Consider the following 19,773-nt stretch of genomic DNA (forward strand, 5'->3'; position numbering starts at 1 on the left):
TGTTTACAGTACAAAAACTGTCCTTAAGAACAGAGAAGCTAAATATCTTAAATGATTTCCAGAAATTGATAGGAGATATCCAATGAATGTGACCAGTGTTAGGCTTGACTACCTATTAATTGCAACCGTTATATGATATTTTAAGGGGAGACAGTGCTTTAAATTCACCACACCAGCTTACAAAAGAAGCTCAAGAGGCTTTGAGAGAAGTTGAACTGGCTTTATCCAATGTGGTTGAAAGAGTCACTCAAAAACCCTTGGAAATATCAGTTTTTGCTACACAAGAGAAACCCATAGCAGTCCTTCATCAAGGAGACAGTGTGATAGAGTGGGTGAACCTCCTGGCACAACCAGAACAAAGCCTTACTCCTTTCCCAGTGCTTGTGGCTAGAATTTTATTAAAGGCCATTAAGCAAGCAGTACAATTATCTGGGACAAGAGCTGACAAGATAGACACCTTTAATACCAATACACAAATTAATGTGTGCTGTGAGACCATCCCAGAGTGGCAAATTTTATTAGCTATGGTTCCACATTTTACACATGAGTCTCCATTAAAGATAACCAGACTATTACATAATTGGTGATGGATTTTTGAAGAAAAAGTTTCTAAAGTTCCTCTTAAAGGATCAACTATCTTTACAGATGCATCCAAACATAATTATTTGTGCTGTATACTCTCATGATTTAACTATAAAGAGAGTAGTCAGAACTCCTTTTCAGTCCACTCAGCAGAATGAATTGTATGCGATCATGCTAGCTCTCACTTATTACCCAGGAGACATAAATATAATATCTGATTCAGCCTATTCAGTAGGTGTGGTACAAAGAATTGCCACAGCCCAAATAAAATTTGCAGCCTCTAATATATATCAACTCTTTAAGAAACTTCAAGAGCAAGTGAGAAAGCATCCAGGTAAGATTTATGTTTTGCATGTCCACTAGTGGACTTCCAGGTCCCATTTTTGATGGTAATTCAAAGGCAGATAGCCTACTAACTATGTTGGTCAATATTCCTTTATTCCAAGAAGCCCAGACATCTCATTCTAAATATCATTAGGATGCTCGAGCTTTATGTTTACAATTTGAAATAAGAGAGGAAGCAAGGAGCATAGTAAAAGCCTATATGGCTTGCCTTCCTTTCCACCCTCCTACGCTCCCTCCAGGGAAGAACCCTCGTGGTTTGAGACCCATTGAAATCTGGCAAATGGATGTGATCCATTATAAATCTTTTGATTGTCTGTCTTTTATCCACGTTGTGGTAGACACCTTTTCAGGATTCACTTTTGCAATACCAGCAGCAAAAGAGACAGCCCGAGTGGTCACTGAATTCCTCACACAAGCATTTGCCATTATGGGTGTGCCACAAGCAATAAAAACAGACAATGGACCTGCATATACCTCCAAACATTTTGTACACTTTTGTGCACAGTGTAAGATTTTACACACTACTGGCATACTTTTTAATCCTCAAGGACAGGCAATAGTAGAGAGGAGAAACAGAGACATTAAGATGCTCCTCCAAAACAAAAGAAAGGGGAGCCACAGGTAAGCCTAAAGAACTACTAAATCTAACCCTTTATACTTTTAACTTCTTGATTTTTGACAAAGATGCACTGGCTCTGGCAGACAGGTTTTATAACCCACCGGAAGGGCAATGTCCAGTGTGAGCAGCTCCACTATCTTTAGATAATCGCCAGGTGATGTGGAGAGACCCAGAAAATGGTGAATGGAAGGGACTAGATAGGCTAACTGCTTGGGGGAGAGGGTTTGCTTGTATCTCTACAGGTGGAGAAGGAATCAGATGGGTGCCAACGAGCCGTATTTGTCTTGTCCATCGCAGAGAGACAGAGCAGACCCTTGAAACGAAGGAGAAGACCCAAGAAATATCAGGTGGTTCTGTTGCTGATTGTGCCCACCACTGAAAGAGCATGGCAGTTATGGCATTTGACTCATGGACATCAAAAATTGTTGGACTTCAAAAGCCTCAGGAATCATTGGATTCTCTGAGATATGATAAGATAACTATTGTAGGACTTGAAAACCCTCAGGAATCATTGGATTCTCTGAGACATAAGATTGTTGTAGGACTTGAAAATCCTCAAGAATCATTGGATTCTCGGAGACTTAAGATTGTTGTAGGACTTGAAAACCCTCAGAAATCTTTGGATTCTCTGAGACATAAGACTTGAAAGCCCTCAGGAATCATTGGATTTTCTGAGAAATGATAAGATTGTTACAGGACTTCAAAATCTGTTGGGATCATTGGATTCCCAAACACATAAAAAGACTTTTTTGCAGGACTTCAAAAACTTGAGGGGATCATTGGATTCCCTGACATATGAAGCAATGGACAATAGATTGGTTTTGGACTATCTCTTGACTGCTGAAGAAGGTATATGTGTGATTGCTGTTTATATACCTTCCTTCTAGGACTTCTGGCAATCTTTTACAACACCATGTTGATTTATATTGTTTGTTATACTGTTACTTGTGTGTACAATTCATGTTTGTTACATCACATCGAGCCTGCACTGACTGAGGGGAGGGTCATCACTAATAGCTTCTGCGTTATTGCTATGTGCTTGTGTAATACCTCCCATGCTGATGGCATTGTGCATAATAAGATCCTTCAGTCCAGAGACCCGCTAGCAACCCCTACTTCCCTTTGGTGCTTTTCATCTCCTTTCCTGAGATATCAGGGAGGGCATGATCATCTCCTTTTTAGTGCTTTCACTTCCCTTCCTCAGAAGTCAGGGGGGTCGTGATCACCTCCTTTTCGGTGCTTTCACCTCCTTTCCTGAGAAGTCAGGGAGGGTATGATCACCTCCCCTTGGGGGCTCTGACCTCCCTGAGGAATCAGGGATGGCATGACCACCTGTGTTCTAAAACAAAAGAAAGCGGGAGATGTAATGGGCTGAGGCTTGAGTTGATGCACTGAGGTCCCAAGCACGTGAGGCTAAATAGTAATTGGACCATACTCTATTAATAGATATGCTTGGAGAAAGAATGGCCCCCGCCAACTCTTTGTGCAAGCCCTCATGCATTGTATAGGAAATGACGATTTTGGTAGGTAGAGGCTGAGGGGCAGGAAGAGAGGCAGGGAAGGACTGCTGGCTGGTTTTCTGTAGCAGCTGCTCACATTGCTATCACGATCCCCCTTCACCTCTGATCCCCCTTCACTTCTACTGAGAATAAAGATTATATTTTTATTTTATTTTATAATAACTTTATATTGACAGAACCCATGCTAGGGTAATTTTTTTTACAACATTATCCCCTGCACTCGCTTCTGTTCCGATTTTTCCCCTCCCTCCCTCCACCCCCTCCCCTAGATGGCAAGCAGTCCTATATATGTTAGATATGTTGCAGTATATCCTAGATACAATATATGTTTGCAGAACCGAACAGTTCTCTTGTTGCGCAGGGAGAATTGGATTCAGAAGGTAAAAATAACCCGGGAAGAAAAACAAAAACGCAAATAGTTCACATTCGTTTCCCAGTGTTCTTTCTTTGGGTGTAGCTGCTTCTGTCCATCATTTATCAATTGAAATTCAGTTAGGTCTCTTTGTCAAAGAAATCCACTTCCATTAGAATACATCCTCATACAGTATCATTGTTGAATTGTATAATGATCTCCTGGTTCTGCTCATTTCACTTAGCATCAGTTCATGTAAGTCTCTCCCAAGCCTCTCTGTATTCATCCTGCTGGTCATTTCTTACAGAACAATAATATTCTACAACATTCATATACCACAATTTACCTAGCCATTCTCCAATTGATGGTCATCCGTTCAATTTCCAGTTTCTAGCCACTACAAACAGGGCTGCCACAAACATTTTGGCACATACAGGTCCCTTTCCCTTCTTTAGTATCTCTTTGGGGTATAAGCCCAGTAGTAGCACTGCTGGATCAAAGGGTATGCACAGTTTGATAACTTTTTGGGCATAATTCCAGATTGCTCTCCAGAATGGTTGGATTTGTTCACAATTCTACCAACAATGCATCAGTGTCCCAGTTTTCCCACATCCCTTCCAACATTCATCATTATTTTTTCCTGTCATCTTAGCCAATCTGACAGGTGTGTAGTAGTATACTGAGAATAAAGATTGAAGATTTTCCCTTAACCTGAATTCCTGACTCTGGCTGATTTTAAAATATGTGGTCATCATATAAACCAGTCATTATATCATTAGGGAACCATTATTTGTTGTAGGATTAAATCAATTATACTGAACTAGAGAACTCACATGCTAAATTAGGTAACCATTGTCTTATCAATTCCACTGAGTTAACACCTTGTTTAAATCAATCATACTGAACCTTAAGTATATTTCTCCAAAGTTCCTGTCCTTTACATATTACTAATAATTACATTGAGATCCAGGCTTTTCTGCTCTGTTTCTTCACTGAGACTTAACTCTTGCGGAAGGTCAGCCTCTAAAGAATATGACTGATTGAGATTCCCCAAACTTCAGGGAACATGCTCCTTCATCTTGGATCTGACCTTGCTCAAGTAGGAGACCTTACTTCTGCTTAGAGTATAAATCAACCTCAATTTAGTCAAGTTCTTACCCTGAGGAAAAGGAGCTGTGTCCTTTTAACCCTCCATTAGAGTTTAGAGTGACCCGTCTTATGAAGGAGAAAACCAACCAGAGTGATCTGGATGAAGATGTAGTCTCCTGACTACAATACTGGAGACCATTGAGTCTCAGGATCTGGCCATATTCTCAGTACAAGGAGTTGAAGAGTTTTAGCCTACATCCTCATTAAATGTCCACCAATCAGAGTTGATTTTTAGTTGTCAAGGGAATTTCCTTTGAAGCATATTTAAAGTTTTTAAACTCTTTTTAGATGCCAAGAGAAACCACTGACCATAAATTTATGGATCATTAGCTAATCTAATTAATAAAGTGATTATTAATTACCCAGAAATTGTCTTTCAGGTTTTTCATTCATCACAGTAGATAACACAATTAGCTTTGGAATTGAGAAGACCTAATTTTAATTATTGCTCTTGACAAATATGAATTGTGTCATCTTGAGCTAGTCACTTCATCTCTCAGTCTACTTAGTAATCCTCTAAAACTGAACATTACATAAACGTTGCTATCTTAATTGAAAGAAGGAACACCTGTCCAGGAATTCCTTGTATCAACAAAATCACAGATTTAAACAAAATAACAAAGACAATAATAGAGACCAATAATATCCATTGCATCTATATGTCATGCCTTGTTCTGCCATTTTCCAACCCCAATCACTGGGAATATAGTTCATTTCCAGCCTTTTGCTTTTAAAAATAGTGTTGCTAGCAAGATAGTTATATAAATATGTATACATATATTGGATTGAACATATGTTTTAACATATTTAATATGTATTGGATTACCTGCCATCTAGGGGAGGGGGTGGAGGGAAGGAGGGGAAAATTTGGAACACAAGGTTTTGCAAGGGTCAATACTGAAAAATTACTCATGCATATGTTTTGTAAATAAAAAGCTTTAATAAAAAATAGTGCTGCTAGAAATAGTTTTGTAATATAAGGCAATTTTATTGCTGTTTACAAATAATTATGAAAGATCAGGAATTCAGCTAAGTATCTGAGGAACAATGACCTTGATGTTTGAGTTTAGCTTTTTGTGCTTCTGTAGTTGGGTTTGTTTGTTTGTGTGTTTGTTTTTTGGATAGTCCACATGATGCATTTAAATGCACTAAAAAATTGTAGCAGATTAGAGACACAGCTCTGTGGATTTCTTTGGCAGACTCACATCTTCTTCTTGAAATGAGTTTAGGAACACAAGATTCCTATGAAGAATTAGACAGGAAAGTACATAGAATATCCTAAACCAGAATGAGGACTCAGGCAGAGAGGTTATACAGATGAATAGAATTTTAATTCTGATGATACTGGTGAGTTAGCACCTGGATGAAGACCTGTGATTTCATTCCACATGGATAATTTCCTGATTTAGAAAGTTCCTGCATTAAAGATGCAGGATCCTGCATTAAAGACTAGATTTTCTTTATAAAATGGGAGGGGGGGGGGACAATGAAATGTTAATGACACAGCCAGTATTTTAAAAGTTAAGAATCGAATGTACATCTCCTTGATTCCAGCAGCTAGGTTGTGTAGAGGCTAGAGCTCCTGGTCAGAGACAGGAATCCTGTCCTTGTATTCCTGAATTCAAATTCAGTCTTAGACATTTACTAGCTACATGACTCTAGGCAAGTCACTTTACCTCAGTTTTCTCATTTATAAAATGAGCTGCAGAAAGAAATGACAAACCACTTATATATCTTTTCCAAAAAATCTCCAAATGGGGTCACGGAGTTAACAACAACCTCCTAAGGAAAACCCTCTATCTTTTACATTGTTCTCCCAATAGCAGAATATGTAAACAGAGATTATCCTGTAATGAGAGAAATTAGATTTGATAATATATTGTTGTCTTATATACTGTAAACACTTAATAAAATGCTTATGAAATGAAGAATTTTCTCCAGGAAAGGAAATACCTATTTTAGCCAAAGCTCAGAGAAAAAGACTTTTATGGGAAAAATAGCCATTGGATTTTTTTTCCTGGTGTATCAATGACTGGGAATGTTGGAGATTTTGCCTTTGTAAAAGAAACTGTAAGAAAGGAATCCTTTCTTACAGGGTCCTCACTTTTAAGCTAAAAAAAATAATGCAGTGCCTCATATACTTTCTATTAAAAATCTCCTTTGAACACATTAGCTGAGGACTCTAGCTGAAGTCATAAAGAGGAGCTTCATGATCTTGTGCCCAGTGGAACTGCTACGGGCAATGATTAGAAGGAAAAAAGGGACTGATCAATTAGTAAACATTTATTAAGCCCTCATGTTCTAGGTACTATGCTAGATTTAGGAATACAAATACAAGCAAAAAGAAATATAGTCACTGCTCTTAAGGAGCTTCTTCTTTTTTTCCCCATTTTTTCTTTTGGACTTGGTCTTTTTTTCTTTAAAAAAAATTATTTTATTCATTTTGCACTTAAAAAACAAAAAGACAAAAATAATAAAAAATTCACAACCATTCCCATGTACTGTATAATATTAAAACAGGATTTATGAAACCATGAATTTCCATTTCATTTTGTTTATTTTTTTGAAAAAACTATGTAATAAATCACATCTTTTTGAAAACTACTCTGGTGTTTCTACTGGGCTAACACCTCAAAGAGATACTAAAGAAGGGAAAGGGATCTGTATGTGCCAAAATGTTTGTGGCAGCCCTGTTTGTAGTGGCTAGAAGCTGGAAAATGAATGGATGCCCATCAATTGGAGAATGGTTGAGTAAATTGTGATATATGAACGTTATGGAATATTATTGTTCTGTAAGGAATGACCAGCAGGATGAATACAGAGAGGACTGGTGAGACTTACATGAACTGATGCTAAGTGAAATGAGCAGAACCAGGAGATCATTATATACCTCAACAATGACACTGTTTGAGGATGTATTCTGATGGAAGTGGATCTCTTCAATAAAGAGAGCTAATTTAGTTTCAATTGATCAAAGATGGACAGAAGCAGCTACACCCAAAGAAAGAACACTGGGAAATGAATATAAACTGCTTGCATTTATGTTTTTCTTCCTGGGTTATTTATACCTTCTGAATTCAATTCTCCCTGTGCAACAAGAAAACTGTTCGGTTCTTCACACATATATTGTATCTAGGATATACTGTAACCTATTCAACATGTAAAGGACTGCTTGCCATCTGGGGGAGGGGATGGAGGGAGGGAGGGGAAAAATCGGAACAGAAGTGAATGCAAGGGATAATGCTGTAAAAAATTACCCTGGCATGGGTTCTATCAATAAAAAGTTATTAAAAAAAAAAAAAAAAGAAAGAAAGAAAGAAAGAAAGCTACTCTGCTTTTCTGTGCTTTCTTCTAAGTTTAAAGAGTTTACTTTCTAATTGAGAAGATAATATATAATAGGAAGCTAAAGGCCGGGGAGAATGATCAGATGGCAAGTTTAGAGGAGATGGGAAAGGAAGAGATAGGTGGTCACACTCCTTAAATGGAAGTTCTAGGAGGAACCCTCCAATTAGAGGGATGGACTCCAACTTGAGTCATAACTCTCTTAATAAACCTATGCAGTTTTTTAACGATTGCTTCTTTTTATGGTCACAAAACTTTCAGTAAATAGTCCATTTGTGAATTTCACAGTTTCGCTATAATCCTGTTTTCTAGCATGTAGCACCTGGACAATTCTCTAGGATTCCTCAAATACTATCAGTAGTGGTCTGGCAATGACATCAGTAAGTTATTTCAGCACCCTGGGAAGTAGTTTGCTACTTAAATTGTAAACTGAACTTATGAAGGACTGCTTGGTGATATCTTAGCATCTTTTCTCTAAATTTTGGGCTTTAATTCCCTTTTATTCATTTCTCCCCTCTCCTTTCTCTCCTTTCCAGTCTGAAGATCATTTTCCTTGATAGAGAAAACTGAAGCAAAATAAGTGTTAAGTATTTCAGTCCTCTCTCAATTGTCCATTATCATTATCCTATCTACCCATAGCAGCTGGTCTATCCTTTCCTTGATCTTCTTCTTGTCCCCGTTGTAGCTTTAAAGGCTCTTTTTGTTTTTCTTGGTACTTACCATAAGCATCCTCTAAATCTAGGCTTTATCCTTCCTGACACTGTTTTTGAAAGACAGGGCCACCTTTTTAGATTTGTCCTGAGTTGCCTGCCATGACATATCTTTTGTATATGGCTTTTAAACAGTTGAGTTTCTCCTTGGTTTCTCAGTGCAGTTGAAATAGCTAATAATAATAATTCTAATAATTATCTAATAATCTATTATTTAGACTTTCCCCTCTCTTTTCTTCAGCAGAATAATTTCCTAATATGTTTTGAAATATTGTTCTTGAGAGTCTTCCATCCCATTGATTTAATTTAATGTTTTAGAATTTAGAACTAAATATCTCTTGAAATCCCTTCTTTCTCCAGTTCTATAATTCTATGAACTTTAGAGATCATCAAGGGAAAACCCCTTATTTTATAAATGAGGAAAGAGGATCAGAGAAATTAAATGTTAAGTGAAGCCTGAGTTCAGAGAAGACTGAGGTTCAATTCTCAGGTCTGCCTCTTACTATTCATGTAACCTTGGGCTTAATTTAACACAACTTTCAGAACAATTCTGTTTTCTCAGGCTCATCTATTTCTTCTTGATGGTCTGGTAGCCTTTACTATGATTCTTGTTATAGTAAAGCTTCTATTTCTCTCTCATTTGTTCCTTTGAATCAGCTTGGTAGCACACTGGGCCTGGAGTTGGGAAGACCTGAGTTCAGACACTTTCTAACTATGGGATGCTGGGCAAAGCACTAAAATGATTTCTTCTGTCTCAATTTCCTCAACTATAAAATAGGAATTATAATAATGCCTAATTCTCAGGATTTTTTTATGAGGATCAAATGAGGTAATAATTTTTAAAAAATAAAAGAAAGAAAAAGAAAGTCCTTAATACAGTGCCTAGCACATAGTAGGATAAATTAGTAAATGCTTATTCTTTCCCTCCCTAGTCATTCTGATCTACATCTGGCCATTGGATCCAGGTGGCTCCTGAAAAGATGAGTCAAATGACCTTGCACAGCCTTCCTCACTTATATCCCATTTACTTGCATGTCATGGCATAACATCCTTGATGTATGATTCTCTTTGGGAATGAAGGACAGACAATAACTAGCTTTTACTTGAAAGTTCTCTACTAGATCTCCTCCAGATCTCTGAGTTTTCACAGTTGAATATTTCCTTGACATAAAATGTTACCCTACCACCCTTTTATATAATCTGTTTCTTTTAAGTTATATCGCTCCTTTGCTACTGTCTAGTCATGATTTCTATCTCAACAAGACTCAGTTATGATGAGATCATTGTTACCATGTTTCCCCAATAAGACACTGTCTTATTAATTTTTTGGGACAGAAAAACACCAGAGGGCTTATTTTCAGGGGAGGGCTTATTTTAATGAACATTGACAGCAATTTTAATAAACAGGTAAATGTGAACAAAAAAAAAGTACCTTTATTCAATAATGATCATGTCATCTTCTTCAACAACATCGTCATAAGTGTCCATACCCTGAATTCCGTCCTAGATGTCTTGCGCCTCTATTTCCTTCAGAAGAAGTGGACCCAATCTGTCATGTCCAGCAATATAGCTCTCTTTAAATGATCATGTCTTGTCCAGGTAACCTGCTCGTAGTGCCTTGGCGACACAGCTGTCAGTAATTTTATCCCATGACTTCTTCACCCAAGTCACGACTTCTTGCAGACAGGGCTTCACAAAGTTTCCACGCTGATTTCTTTCCATTCTATTTTCAATGTAATCATTGACTTCCATGCACAAATGGTCCTTGAATGGCTTGTTTATTGCAATATCAGGGGTCTGGAGATAGGCAGTCATTTCTGCAGGAATCATTACTTGATCTATTCTTCTCTCTGCAAGGAAGTTCTTCATTTCCTTAGCGCGGTGAGTGCTGGCTGAATCCCAGATTATCAGACCTCTTTGGTTACCTCGCATAACAAGTGGCAGCATTAAATCAACCCACTTTCTTATAAGGGCTTGTGTACACCAGGCTTTTTCGGTTTCAAGAACGTAAATGTCTGATATACGTTCAATCTTATCTTTCTTAACCTTACTGATGATTAGAGGTGTGGCTTTCTTTACATCCAAATGAATTGCCAAAACACAGGTGACCCGTGCAGACAGAATAATAAAATTATGACCATCAGTCCTTCTTTTCACTCCATCATGCCCCTCAATAATGTTTTAACCCCATCATGCTCCCTGAGTGCTCCTTCTGTCCTCCACGATGTCTCCTGAGTTCTTCTTTTATCCTCCATCATGCCCCCTGAGTTCTTTTTTTATCTTCCATCATGCCCCCTCACTCCTGCTTACATACCGGGTTTTTATGTTGTCCTGCCTCAGCTCTCTTCCGCGGCACTGCTCTCAATGGCAGCAGCAAGCAAATCACTGGGGAAGAACAGGATGATGCGCTCACTGCTGCAGCTCTGATTGGATGCAGCGCGGAGCGCAGCATACGTTTCACCCGGGGGAAGGGGGGGGGGCAGTGCATACAGAGGGTACTGTAATGTAGCATGTAGCGCAGGGGATCACCTTCACTACAGTAGCAATCTCAATAGGCTTATTTTCGGGGGAGGGCTTATTTTAGAGGAATCTTACACAGTACGGGGAGGGCTTATTTTCGGGATAGGTCTTATTATCAGGGAAACACGGTATCTCCTTGCAATAAGATCTCTGGCTCATTTTGCTTATTCTTAATACTCTGAAGCTTGATATACTATAACTTTGACTTCTTATTCTTCTCTTCCTCCTCTTTTTCCTCTTCTTCCCCCTTTTCCTCTTCTTCCTTTTCCTCCTCTTCCTCCTCCTCCTTCTCTTCTTCCTTTTTCTACCACCACAACCACCATCATCACCACTGCCATTCTACTACCACTGTCACCACCACCACTACTATACTACTAGTACTACTACTACCACTGAATATTTTTTGCTTGATATTTTATAAAACACTTTATTTATGTTTTTCAATACTTATCATAACCTTAGAAGTTAGGCTGGGCAGATACGATTACTTCCATCTTACAGATGAGAAATCTGAAGTTTTGAAAAGCAAAAATGATTTGCTTACTATGACACAATTAGTAAATTAACATAACCAGTATTTAAAGCCAGGTCTAACTCTAAATCCAATTTTCTTTCCTTTTTTTCTTCTTTATACACCATAGCTGTGGTATATTGAAACCTGACATAATGGATATTGTACTTTTTCTCTTTTCACTTATTGAGTTACTCCAGTGTAATTTTTCTTTCTGTGTTATACCTGTCATTCTCTACTATATCCATCTCAACTATTTCTAGGTGATTTTCTCTTTCTCTCTTTTCAATATAAAGCCCTTTTAACTCAGATCAACTCTTTACTAGATAAATGTATACTTTCCTACTCTCATCAGATATTCTCCTAGATAAGATCATCATCATCCTTATATCATGGCTTTATACTATCAATCTAAATCTACTATTTACTCCCCACAAAGTTCAACATAAAGCTTATCACATATTTAGACCTATTGTAGGCAATGATAATAGTAATGGAGACATACTGCATCACACAGAAAGTTTCTAAAATGGTTATTATCAGTGGTATCTATAACCAATGTTTTAATGGGCATGAGTAGGCTATAACTTATGACCAAGGTGGAACTCTGAAGAACCAAAGAGGTAAAAAATTTTATCAAAAACATCAACCAAGGGTAATAGGAAGAGAAAATGGCTGCCCATAAAGCAAGAATTGAAGATGATGGCGGGGGTGGGGTGGAGGGTGAGGAGGGGTGTGGTGGGAGGGAGGAGGGAAGAGGGAGCAGGGTTCTCTACTGGTACCATTGTAGTATCATGGAAAATTAAGGAAGGTCCAGCACTTTGGTTGGACCCCTTGTGTCAAACTTAAGGAAGAATATAGACAAGATTTACCCAGGCATGGAAAATCTATGATCTAGATCAATGAGATCATAGCGACAATCGAATACTTACATATAAAAATGCTTCTGTCTAAAGAAGCTATATCCCAATTTTAGCTGTTAAGTGTGACTATATAATGGTTGTTGCTTAAACTAAGGAAAATGTAGTTCTTGAATTTAAACTACTTATGGATTAGACAGGAAAAACAGACACACACAATGAGGGAAATGGTGATGAAAAAAAGATGGAGATATTCTAATATTACACTTCATTACGATGCCTCCCACTGCCTTGACTCATAGAAAGTTAGTACTGGTACAGAACCTAGTGATATTATAGAGCAGACTCCTCATTTTACAGATAAAAATAGCTCATATTTATTTAGTACTTCCTGGTTTACAAAATGTTTTATATATGATTCTCGTCAGCTTTATGAGGTAGGAACTATAAGAATTCCCATTTTGACAGATAAGGAAATTGAAGTTTCATGGAATTTAGTGCTGTGTCCAATGTCACTTACCTAAATCATAGCCTATGGGAGGATTTAAACTCAGGACTTTTTGTATTTAAATACAGGATTCTAGCCAGTCTACCACACATGGAAGGATTTACCTATTTTGGGAAAATGATAGAATTCTGATTTCAAGGTTTTTTTAAGTTTTCATCAAAACCACTTAATTTTCAGAAATTACTATGTTTCAATGCACATTCAGTTTCCATAGCTCTCTCTCTGGAGGCAGATGACATTCTTCATCACATGTCTATTGGAATTGGACTGAATCACCTCATTGTTGAAAAGAGCCAGGTCCATCACAGTTGATCACATAATCTTGTTGGTGCTGTATACAACGTTCTCTTGGTATTACTCACCTCACTTAGCAACAGTTCATGTAAGTCTCTCCAAGCCTTTCTGAAATCATCCTGCTAATTGTTTCTTATGAATAATAATATTCCATCACATTCATATACCAGAACTTATTCAGCCATTCTCCAACTTCTGGGCATGCACTCAGTTTCCAGTTTCTTGTCATTACAAAAAGGGTTTCCACAAACATTTTTGTATTTGTGAGTCCTTGTCTCTCTTTTATGACCTTTTTGGGACACAGATCCAGTGGTGACTCTGCTGAAACAAAGGGTATGAACAGTTTGATAGTCCTTTAGGAATAATTCCAAATTGTTCTCCACAATGGCTGGATTATTTCGCAACCCCACCAATAATTCATTAGGGTCTCAGTTTTCCTACATTCCCTACATTCCCTACATTATCATTGTCTTTCTATCAGCTTAGCCAATCTGAAAAATGTGAAGTGATACCTCAGAGTTGTTTTAATTTCCATTTCTCTAATCAATAATGATTTAGATCATTTTTCCACATGACTGTAAATGGCTTTAATTTATTCATCTGAAAATAAGACAAATAATTCCTAATTCAAAAAACTGAAACTCATTTATAATGTGATTTATGAAAGATCAAAAAGTTTTCAGTATTTCAATAGTAATTTAGACATACTCATCTCCCTTTAATACAACAGGGAAATAATTTTAGAAGCTGAAAATTATTCTTTGGAAAGCATTGTCAAGCCCTTGGAAATTCCCATAACTTTGCATAATGTTATACAAACAGATAACAATCTTCCTACTTCAGCAATAAATTCAAAAGTAGAGCAGCAATTTCATAGCACGACACCAATACTGATTTATTTTTAAAGTATATACTTAAAGAAAGATAGAAAGAGAAATTTAATGTTATGGGAATCTTCTGAGATAAAAACTTTACAATGCTACTAGAATTTAAAAGCAGATCTTTTTTTTTCCTTCTTAGTTATTCCTAAGCTATTTTGATTTGCTATAATTGATTTTTGCTATTTGATTCCATTGGAAGATGATAAAAATTGAGCAAAATTTTGATAATTGAAATGTCTCAAAAACAGGAGGAAAGATACTGCTCATGGGACAGCTAAGTGGTGCAGTAGATAGAGCACTAGGCCTGAAGTCAGGAGGACCTGAGTTCAAATCTGACCTCAGACACTTAACACTTCCTAGCTGTGTGGGAAAAGTCACTTAATCCCAATTGCCTCAACACCCCCCCCCCCAAATGTCAATCAATTAGAATTTTATTTTTCATTGTCCAGCACTCTAGGGATAGGAGGATGTTGCCAAGAGGGTCCCTCATCAAAAGAAGAGGATCTATTGGTAGATCCTTGGACTATAAACTCCCTTTCAATCAGAATAAATAATAAATGCTTGTTGGTTGATTTGTTTCATAGCCTTACCTAGTAGAGAGTAACAGAATCTCAGAGTTAGAAGATGACCTAGTCTAACAGTTCTCAGACTTTTTACAATATTAAACACTAGGTTTATATTGTTGTAATATAAATATTGGAAACATTTGTAATCTTAAAAATTAATGAAGCCTGCCCCCCCCCCCCAAAAAAAAAGCTTTTCTATGTCGGTTGAATCCAGGAGTATGCTGGTAAATGTTGACAACCATCTCTAGGGGAGGCCTGGTGGTAAAAAGCATGCAGAACACATTTTCACATATAATCTGCTTTGTTAATATTTCCCCATTTTTTCTTAAGCCTAAACAATCAAGAAAGAAATGCACTAAACTCTAATCTGTAGTATTTGTGAGATGTAGATGCTCTCACTGTAAATTTAACAATTTGCTCTTGGGAGCTATTCAAACTGTTCCAGCATTCCCTTAACTATTTTTATTGGCATTTAATTATCAGAAATAAAAATGTCATTGTATTATTATGAAAAGTTTTGGAAAATACCCTGAGAAGATTTTGGGGACCTCAGAGCTCCTCAGATCTTTGAGAATTTCTAATGTAGCTGAACCCCAATATTTCCACACCATTCCTGATCTAGCACCTAACCCAGTGCTGACACACAGTAGATATTTAGTAAATGCAATGTGTATACTTTTTTTTACAAAGCTCTTTACAAATATTAACTCATTTTGTTCTCATAATAATCTTGCAAGATAAGTGCTATTATTAACCTCATTTTACAGAAAAGGAAACTGAGACTGGCAGAGGTTAAATGAGTGTCATAGAACTAATAAATGTCTGAGGATTGATCTGAACTTGGATCTTCCTGATTTTAATTTTGGAACTCTCTATCTATTAAGCCATCTAACTACTACATTATACATTACAATAATATAAATAAATTATCTATCCTAGGGGTTCATAACCTGATTTCTATAAATATTGAATAGAATTCAAAGAGGTCTATGAATTTGTTGTTTTTTATTATTTTGGTGACTTAAAAATCATAAATGATTTCCTTTGTAATCTTTTATATTTTCTTTTATGCATCCCTGAAAAGGGATCCATAGACTTCATTAGACTGATAAAGACACTCATGACAAAATTAAGTAAATAAATAAAATAAAAAGTGAAGCTTTGATTCATAGGGAAAGAGCAGTCAGCATCTACTGAAGGTTTACAATATGCAGGATACCATACTATCACTTAGGAAAACTACAGAGAATATGACAAGCACATCTCTTATTCTTAAGGAATTTGTTTTAATGATAGATATAGGAGGAAGTACAAGTGTATATACATGTGAAGTACATATACATCCATGTTCATGGAGTCAAGTTCATAATCACCATTGTAACTGCCATGCGGCAATTATTCTCAATTCTTTCACATTCCTCCTATAGATATAAGCCTCCTTCTTGTCACAAGTTTCTCCTAGCCTCCTGCCTCTCCACAAAGTGTAATCTATTCTATTTTCCCAGGAAATAGTTCAAAGGCATTGCCAGTATTTTTCCATCTAGCCATGTTTTGGGGTATAAAAATAGGATGGAGTGGGATTGAGGATCTGAGAGTACTTCACCATGTTCTCTAAGCTGCTCTACATATTGGCTATCAGTGGTGTCCTCAGCATAACTCAAAGTACAAGAAGCTGTGAGCAAGTCTTGCTAAATGGGACTGCCACTTTGGGGCTAGTGGGAATGGATTATGGGGCTACTGAGTTCTACCTGATTCTGACTGTGTATGCATCAATAAAATCTTCAGTCTTATCAGTATCTCATGTAAGTCACTTCCAGCAATTTATGATTAGAAATTTGAGCACTGACTGTCTTGTCTGAAAGTTATATACATGACACAGAAATAGCTCAGTGACTTAGGAAGAAATTATTCACTGCTCCATAAGCATTCTCAGACCCAACTGTCATGTCAGCTTGTTTAACGGGAGAGCAATCTTTTTTTTTTTTTTTTTTTTTTTTAAACACTGAAATTTCCTAAGATATCATAGGGTTTATTGGCCAGATTTCTTTCTTAAGAACCATGATTTGAATTTAAATCATTGTGATTCTCATTGACTGGCTAACAGTGGATTCCAGGCCAAACCCAAACTGGTCATTGGTTGGGCCCTGATTGACTCAGAGTAAATGTAACTAGGAATTTATTTCTGTTTTGGCCAGAAACGTCCAGGGTCTTCCCCTCCAAAAATAGATTATTTATTTATTTTGACGAGGTTAAAAAAAAGGACATTCTTTGCCTCATTTCTCCTTATTTAATGAATGAGCATTGTCTCAAATTGAGATCTGTTAAAGACTTCAAAAGGCCAAGGTCTCCCAGTGCTTTCAGGGTCATCTCCAGTCTATCTTGATCTATATCTTGCCACTTGACCTACATGATGTCAATGTTTAATTGCAATGCCTGAACTTAAATCCAACTTTCTTACATGTCATGGCACCACCTTTCTGATGTCATGGTCCTTTTCAAGAACGAAGGCCAAACAAGTATCTAGCACAAATGTTTAATAAATGCTTGTTGATAATAATAATGAGATGGTAAATCAGACAGCAAATATATCACCTTTAACATTTTAATAAAGGCTGCCTGCCTAAGTCACTCAAAAATGACATTACTTGCGGAAGATGATGGGAGACCTGTTTTTTGGAGACAGGAGAAAGAGTGCATATGTGAATATTCTAAATTGGCCATAAGCAGTAGTGAAAGGTACTGATGGGGATCAGTTCAACCTTATAGTCCCACCCTCTGTGCAAGTCTTGGGTAGCCTTAATTTGCTATGACTAGTTAGAAATCCAAGTTATGTCAAACATCTAACGTTAATCTGTCCATGGCCCATTCCAACTTTGCTGAACTCCTTTTGGGTTATATCCCATCACAGCATTCTGCCTCATAGTGTCTTTCTCCTCACCTTTTCCCCAAGCTTCATGGCATCTTTCTCATTCTTATATCAATTTACTCTTATCCCTTTTAAGATTTAGCCTTCCAGTCAATAGTATACTTCCACCTCTAGGAGTATTTCCTTTTTTCTGGTTAATTGTGAGTTCTACTAGAGAACTTGTCCTTTTCATTGTTAATTGTTACATCCCCTTTCCTTGCTATATGCTCTCCCAACTCTATTTTATATTTATCATTCCTGGTATTTTTATATTTTGCCTGTAACCTCTTCTAAATAAATCTACCTTTTCCCAAAGAGAATGACCACTGTGAACTCTTATATGATGAACCCCCAAATTTGGTGCTGAGTCCCAAACACATCAAGATGACATTGTATGGGGACAAATAGATGGTGCAGTGGATAGATAACCGATCTCAAAGTCAGGAAGACCTGAATTCAAATCCAGCCTCAGACACTTAACATTTACTAGCTATGTGACTCTGGGCATTTAACCCCAATTGCCTCAAAAAAAAAAAAAAAAGTGGCCACAAAGCCATGTGGTTCCAAGAATTGGACTTGAAGTTTTGGTATTTTCATCATATTCATTTCTAGGTACACAGATTGGAGTCTCCAATATAGAAACTTAAGTCATGAGGATTGGGGAGTCCAGGAATTAAGAGTGGGTATTTCAAACAATCCAGTTAGGATGTCTTCAGGAACAAGAATCTGGGAGGCTAGCTCAGTGAGGATTTGAACTTGAACTTGTCAGAATTAATGCTATGAAGGAACTGTGATCCTAAGTCTTCTGTAGGATGGGATATACCTTCCTCTCTCCCCCAGACCCCAAGTATTAGGGAAAAGCATTATAATATATTTTTGTTATCATATCTTTTAATTAAACATCTCTTTGTAAAAGCCAAGATTATATATTAAGTTGTTAAATGGAACTGGGGTGCTGGTTACTGACTCCTCAAAATGGGACAAATATAATCGAGTGGCAGGCTCAAGCCAATGGCTAAAAGAGACTCACCAACTGCTCACTGCCTTAGGGTACGGGAGAAAGTGAGAAGATCAAATGTAATAGAGCTGGCCACTAAGTGGCATTTATCTTCAGCTCTTACACATGCCTCCTAGAGATATGATAAACCTCCTTCCTGAACAATGCTAAGTTACACAATTACTATGATAAGTTTAGAACAATGTAAAACATGGGGAATCTCAGAGGGTCTGGAGAATGTCCATGTTATTTCATGCTGAACCTCTTGAACATATGGATAGTATAGACTTAGGCACAGTCAGACCTGAAATAGTAGAAAGATTCACTGGACACTGGACTGGATTCCAAAGATAAAATCCTGAAAATTGAATGCCTAGAATATTTCAAATAACTCTTTAGTTAATTGGTGGATAAGTTTTACTTTTTTGGACAATAATTTCCTCATCTGTATAAGGAGGGAGTTATCATCTAAATGGTCTTTGAGGTCCTTTCCAGCTCTACATCTAGAATCTAATAAGGATCTCTCTCTAGATTAGAATTACTTGATTCAAAATTCTTCCTCTAAAGTCTTGTATGTGTATATCTGTACTCATTATTTTGCATTATTGTGGTAACCAAATTAAAACAAGCTTGCAGAGTTATAGAACCATAACAATTAAACACACACACACCATATACACAAAAATCCCATGGTTTTTTATTGAGGGACCAAGGTATTTTCATATTCAGAGGAAAATTTGCCAAAAGAAAATATTTTTGTTACTGAACTTTAGTATAACCACTGAACTATTAAAAAAAAAAAACTCATATAATGAGAAATCTATGGTAATAATAATGGCAGAGATAAATAATACTTAAAAATGTGTATATATGTACAAATGCATGTGTATATGTATATATATGTTTACAAATACACATAGATATATTTTCAAAATCATAGATTCCCTGAGTTCAAAGGGATCTCAAAAGTCTCTTGTCCAAATCATAACTGAAAAACAATTCCTTTTATATCCTGCCTGCCAAGTGATTGTCTTAGATCACTGATAAAAGACCTCCAGAAAAGGGTTATTCACTACTTTCCAAAGCATCACATTCCTCTTTAAGACATCTCT

This window comes from Antechinus flavipes, chromosome 4 (genome assembly GCF_016432865.1).
Source record: "Antechinus flavipes isolate AdamAnt ecotype Samford, QLD, Australia chromosome 4, AdamAnt_v2, whole genome shotgun sequence".
NCBI classification, from domain to species: Eukaryota; Metazoa; Chordata; class Mammalia; order Dasyuromorphia; family Dasyuridae; genus Antechinus; species Antechinus flavipes.